This window comes from Arachis duranensis, chromosome 4, assembly GCF_000817695.3.
Source record: "Arachis duranensis cultivar V14167 chromosome 4, aradu.V14167.gnm2.J7QH, whole genome shotgun sequence".
Lineage (NCBI taxonomy): Eukaryota > Viridiplantae > Streptophyta > Magnoliopsida > Fabales > Fabaceae > Arachis > Arachis duranensis.
Genome location: NC_029775.3, coordinates 62,834,890 through 62,841,796, shown reverse-complemented (window position 1 = coordinate 62,841,796; position 6,907 = coordinate 62,834,890). Strand labels below are relative to the sequence as shown.

Here is a 6,907-nt window from a genome sequence, read left to right as displayed (position 1 = left end):
CGAAAATAATAATAAATAAAGCATAAAATAGATAAAAGAGATACTTATGTAAATCCTTGGTGGAAATTTCATATAAGTGTATAGAGATCCTTTGTCCCTTCTAAATCTCTGCTTTCCTACTGCCTTCCTCCAATCATTCTTACTCCTTTCTATGGCAAGCTGTATGTAGGGCATCACCGTTGTCAATGGCTACTTTCCATCCTCTCAGTGAAAATGGTCTAAATGCTCTGTCACAGCACGGCTAATCATCTGTCGATTCTCGATCATGTCGGAAGAGAATCCATTAATCCCTGAATCCTACTCAGAATACCACAGTCAAGGTTTAGACTTTCCGAATTCTCAAGAATGGCCGCCAAAGGGGTTATAGCTAATACCACGAAGATTCTGATTAAGGAATCCAAGAGATAGATGCTCGGTTTAAGGTAAAACAGAAGTTGTTGTCAAGCACGCGTTCATAAGGATGGATGATGATGAGTGTCACAGATCATCACATCCATCAGGTTGAAGTGCAGCGAATATCGTAGAATAATAATAAGCTTGAATCGAATAGAAGAACAATAGTAATTGCATTAAGTCTCGAGGTACAACAGAGCTCCACACCTTAATCTCTGGTGTGTAGAAACTCCACCGTTGAAAATACATAAGTGATCAAGGTTCAAGCCTGGCCGAATGGCCAGCCCCCAAAGTCTAAGAACTAAATGTCCAAAGATAGATACCAAGATAAGACAGGACCAGATGTCTAATACAATAGTAAAAAGTTCTATTTATACTAAACTAGCTACTAGGGTTTACAAAAATAAGTCTAAATGCAGAAATCCACTTCTGGGGCCCACTTTGGTGTGTGCTTGGGCTGAGCTTGAGCTTTACATGTGCAGAGGCTTCTTTTGGAGTTAAACCTCAAGTTGTAACGTGTTTTTGGCATTTAACTCTGGTTTGTGACGTGTTTCTGGTGTTTTACTCCAGAATGCAGCATGGAACTAGTGTTGAACGCCAGTTTGCATCATCTAAACTCAAATAAAGTATGAACTATTATATATTTTTGGAAAGCTCTGGGTGTCTAATTTCCAACACCGTTGAGAGCGCGCCATTTGGAGTTCTATGGCTCCTAAAAATCCATTTCGAGTGCAGGGAGGTCAGAATCCAACAGCATCAGCAGTCCTTTTTCAGCCTGAATCAGATTTTTGCTCAGGTCCCTCAATTTCAGCCAGAAAATACCTGAAATCACAGAAAAACACACAAACTCGTATCCTCAATTTCAGCCAGAAAATACCTGAAATCACAGAAAAATAAACAAACTCGTAGTAAAGTCCAGAAATGTGAAATTTTCATAAAAAAACTAATGAAAACATCCCTAAAAGTAGCTAGATCCTACTAAAAACTACCTAAAAACAATGCCAAAAAGCGTATAAATTATCCGCTCATCACAACACCAAACTTAAATTGTTGCTTGTCCCCAAGCAACTGAAAATCAAATAGGATAAAAAGAAGAGAATATACTATCAATCTCAAAATATCAATGAATATTAGTTCTAATTAGATGAGTGGGACTTGTAGCTTTTTGCTTTTGAACAGTTTTGGCATCTCACTTTATCCTTTGAAGTTTAGAATGATTGGCATCCATAGGAACTTAGAACTCAGATAGTGTTATTGATTCTCCTAGTTAAGTACTTTATGAGTCTTGGCCGTGGCCCTAAGCACTTTGTTTTCCAGTATTACCACCGGATACATAAATGCCACAGACACATGGCTGGATGAACCTTTTCAGATTGTGACTCAGCTTTGCTAAAGTCCCCAGTTAGAGGTGTCCAGAGCTCTTAAGCACACTCTTTTTGCTTTGGATCATGACTTTAACCACTCAGTCTCAAGCTTTTCACTTGGACCTGCATGCCACAAGCATATAGTTAGGGACAGCTTGATTTAGCTACTTAGGCCTGTATTTTATTTCTTTGGGCCCTCCTATCCATTGATGGTCAAAGCCTTGGATCCTTTTTACCCTTGCCTTTTAGTTTTAAGGGCTATTGGCTTTTTCTGCTTGCTTTTTTTTCGCAAGCTTCCTCTTTTTCACTGCTTTTTCTTACTTCAAGAATCAATTTTATGATTTTTCAGATTATTAATAACATTTCTCTTGTTCATCATTCTTTCAAGAGCCAACAATTTTAACATTCATAAACTACAAGATAAAAAATATGCACTGTTCAAGCATTCATTCAGAAAACAAAAAGTATTGTCACCACATCAATATAATTAAACTAATTTCAAGGATGAATTCGAAACTCATGTACTTCTTGTTCTTTTGTATTAGAAACATTTTTCATTTAAGAGAGGTGAAGGATTCATGGAATTATTCATAGCCTTAAGAAATAGACACTAGACACTAATGATCATGTAGTAAAGATACAAACATAGACAAACATGAAGCTCAAAAACCGAAAAACAGAAAGATAAGAACAAGGAAGTTAAGGAATGAGTCCACCTTAGTGATGGTGGCGCCTTCTCCTTGAAGGACCAATGGTGTTCTTGAGCTCCTCTATGTCTCTTCCTTGTCTTTGTTGCTCCTCCCTCATAGCTCTTTGATCTTCTCTAATCTCATTGATAATGATGGAGTGCTCTTGGTGTTCCACCCTTAATTGGTTCATGTCATGACTCAATCCTTCTAGAGAAGTGTTGAGTTGTTCCCAATGGTTGTTTGGAGAAAAATGCATCCCTTGAGGCATCTCAAGAATTTCTTGATGATGAGTTTCTTCATGCGTCTCTTGAGATCCATGGATTGCTTCTCTTGTTTGCTCAATCCTCTTCTTAGTGATGGGCTTGTCCTCTTCAATGAGGATGTCTCCTTCTATGACAACTCCAGCTGAGTATCATAGATGGCAATGAGATGAGGAAAAGCTAGCCTTGCCAAGGTGGAAGGCTTTCTGGCTACTTTGTAGAGTTCTAGAGAGATGACTTCATGAACTTCTACTTCCTCTCCAATCATGATGCTATGGATCATGATGGCCCAATCCACAGTAACTTTGGATCGGTTGCTAGTGGGGATGATGGAGCATTGGATGAACTCCAACCATCCTCTAGCCACAGGCTTAAGGTCTAGTCTTCTTAATTGAACCGGCTTACCTTTTGAGTCTCTTTTCCATTGAGCTCCTTCCACACATATGTCCATGAGGACTTGGTCTAACCTTTGATCAAAGTTGACCCTTATAGTGTAGGAGTGTGCATCTTCTTGCATCACAGGCAAGTTGAATGCCAACCTTACTTTCTCTGGACTGAAATCTAAGCATTTCCCCCGAACCATTGTAAGATAATTCTTTGGGTTCGGGTTCATACTTTTATCATGGTTCCTAGTGATCCATGCATTAGCATAGAACTCTTGAACGATTAAGATTCTGACTTGTTGAATTGGGTTGGTAAGAACTTCCCAACCTCTTCTTTGGATCTCATGTCGGATCTCCAGATACTCATTTTTCTTGAGCATGAAAGGGACCTCGGGGATCACCTTCTTCTTGGCCACAACTTCATAGAAGTGGTCTTGATGGGCTTTTGAGATGAATCTCTCCATCTCCCATGACTCGGAGGTGGAAGCTTTTGTCTTCCCTTTCCTCTTTCTAGAGGTTTCTCCAGCGTTAGGTGCCATCAATGGTTATGGAAAAACAAAAAGGCTATGCTTTTACCATACCAAACTTAGAATGTTATTCGTCCTCGAGCAAAAGAAGAAAGAATAGATGAAGAAGAAGAAGAAATAGAGGAGAGGGAGAGAGATGTGTATTTGGCCAAGGGAGATAAGAGATGGTAGTGATGTGTGAAAATGAAGAAGGATAGAGGGGTTTATATAGTGGAGGGAGAGGGGTTAGGGTTCGGTCATTTAGGGTGGGTTTGTGTGGGAAAGAAATTTTGAATTTGAAGGTAGGTGGGGTTTATGGGGAAGAGTGGATGGATGTGTGTGGTAAAGAGGTGATGGGGAAGAGAGATTGAGGTGATTGGTGAAGGGTGTTTGGGGAAGAGTGTTATTGGATTATGTGAAGAGGAGAGAAGGTGAGTTGAGGTAGGTGGGGATCCTGTGGGGTCCACAGATCCTGAGGTGTCAAGGATAAATCATCCCTGCACCAGTTAGGCGTGTAAAACGCCCTCTGCCTACAATCCTAGTGTTTAACGTCAGACTGAAGCTTGTTTCTGGCGTTAAACGCCCAAATGTAGCATGTTTCTGGAGTTTAACGCCAGCCTTATACTTGTTGCTGGCGTTAAATGCCAGCTTTCCTTAAGGTGCAATCCTGGCGTTTAAACGCCAGACTGCTGCTTGTTTCTAGCGTTCAACACCAGATTCATGCTCTGTTCTGGTGTTAAATGCCAGCCAGATGCTCCTTACTGATGTTTAAACGCCAGTAAGCTCTTCCTCCAGGGTGTGCTGTTTCTTCTGCTATTTTTGATTGTTTTTAATTTTAGCAATTATTTTATGACTCCACATGATCATAAACCTAATAAAACATAAAAGAACAATAGAAATATAGATAAATAAAAATTGGATTGCCTTCCAATAAGTGCTTTTTTAATGTCAATAGCTTGACAGTGAGCTCTCATGGAGCTCACAGATCATCAGAGCATTGTTGGGACCTCCCAACACCAAACTTAGAGTTTGAATGTGGGGGTTCAATACCAAACTTAGAGTTTGGTTGTGGCCTCCCAACACCAAACTTAGAGTTTGATTGTGTGGGCTTTGTTTGACTCTGTATTGAGAGAAACTTTTCATGCTTCCTCTCCATGGTTGTAGAGGAAGATCCTTGAGCTTTAAACACAAGGTAGTCCCCATTCAATTGAAGGACTAATTCTCCTTTGTCAATATCAATCACAGCTCTTGTTATGGCTTGGAAGGGTCTTCCAAGAATAATGGATTCATTCTCATCCTTCCCAGTGTCTAAGATTATGAAATCAGCAGGGATGTAAAGGCCTTTAACCTTCACTAACACGTCATCTACCAATCCATAAGCTTGTCTTATTGACTTGTCTGCCATCTCTAATGAGAATGTGGCGGCCTGTACCTCAAAGATTCCCAACTTCTCCATTACAGAGAGTGGCATAAGATTTATACCTGACCCCAGGTCACACAGAGCCTTCTCAAAGGTCATGGTGCCTATGGTACAAGATATTAAGAATTTACTAGGATCTTGTTTCTTTTGAGGTAAAGTTTGCTGAACCCATGTATCTAGTTCACTAATGAACAAGGGAGGTGCATCTTCCCAAGTCTCATTACCAAACAACTTGGCATTCAGCTTCATGATGGCTCCTAGATATTGAGCAACTTACTCTTCAGTTACATCTTCATCCTCTTCAAAGGAAGAGTAGTTCTCAGAGCTCATGAATGGCAGAAGGAGGTTCAATGGAATCTCTATGGTTTCTATATGATCCTCAAATTCCTTTAGGTCCTCAATAGGAAACTCCTTTCTGTCTGGGGGACGTGTCTCATAAGGTCTTCCTCATTGGGATTCACGTCCTCCCCTTCCTCCTTGGATTCAGCCATATAGACAATATCAATGGCCTTGCACTCTCTTTTTGGATTCTCTTCTGTATTTCTTGGGAGAGTACTAGGAGGAGTTTCAGTGATTTTCTTACTCAGCTGGCCTACTTGTGCCTCCAAATTTCTAATGGAAGACCTTGTTTCACTCATGAAACTTAAAGTGGCCTTAGATAGATCAGAGACTATATTTGCTAAGCTAGAGGGGCTCTTCTCAGAATTCTCTGTCTGTTGCTGAGAAGATAATGGAAAAGGCTTGCTATTTCTAAGCCTGTTTCTTCCACCATTATTAAAGCCTTGTTGAGGCTTTTGTTGATCCTTCCATGAGAAATTTGGATGATTTCTCCATGAGGAATTATAGGTATTTTCATAGGGTTCACCCATGTAATTCACCTCTGCTCTTGCAGGGTTCTCAGGATCATAAGCTTCTTCTTCAGAAGATGCCTCTTTAATACTGTTGGATGCATTTTGCAATCCATTCAGACTCTGAGAAATCATGTTGACTTGCTGAGTCAACATTTTGTTCTGAGCCAATATGACATTTAGAGCATCAATTTCAAGAACTCCCTTCCTTTGAGGCATCCCATTACTCACAGGATTCCTCTCAGAAGTGTACATGAATTGGTTATTTGCAACCATGTCAATGAGTTCTTGAGCTTCTGCAGGCATTTTCTTTAGGTGCATGGATCCACCTGCAGAATGGTCTAGTGACATCTTAAAGAACTCAGATAGACCATAATAGAATATGTCCAAAATGATCCACTCTGAAAGCATGTCAGAAGGACATCTTTTGGTCATCTGCTTGTATCGTTCCCAAGCTTCATAGAGGGATTCACCATCTTTTTGTTTGAAGGTCTGAACATCTACTCTAAGCTTGCTCAGCTTTTGAGGAGGAAAGAACTTAGCCAAGAAGGCCGTGACCAACTTATCCCAAGAGTCCAGGCTATCTTTAGGTTGTGAGTCCAACCATGTTCTAGCTCTGTCTCTTACAGCAAAAGGGAAAAGCATGAGCCTGTAGACTTCAGGATCTACTCCATTAGTCTTAACAGTCTTACAGATTTGCAAGGACTCAGTTAAAAACTGATAGGGATCTTCTGATGGAAGTCCATGAAACTTGCAGTTCTGTTGCATTAGAGCAACTAGTTGAGGTTTCAGCTAAAAATTGTTTGCTCCAATGGCAGGGATTGAGATGCTTCTTCCATCAAATTTGGAAGTATGTGTAGTATAGTCACCAAGCATCCTCCTTGCGCCTACACCATTGTTATTGGGTTCGGCCATGTCTCTTTCTTTTTCGAGATTCTCTTTAAGGTTTTCTCTGGATTGTTGTGCTTTAGCTTCTCTTAGCTTCTTCTTCAGAGTCCTTTCAGGTTCATGATTTATTTCAAATAGAATGTCCTTGTCCTTACT

The 6,907-nt window shown here is 40.3% G+C and overlaps 1 non-coding gene across 1 annotated transcript; it reads left to right on the top strand.

The window, feature by feature from the left end:
* The first annotated feature begins 6,268 nt into the window (after nucleotides 1-6,268).
* Nucleotides 6,269-6,376, top strand: LOC127746851 (small nucleolar RNA R71). The gene has a single exon (XR_008008663.1). It is a non-coding gene; the product is annotated as a small nucleolar RNA R71 (small nucleolar RNA).
* Nucleotides 6,377-6,907: the final 531 nt, after the last annotated feature.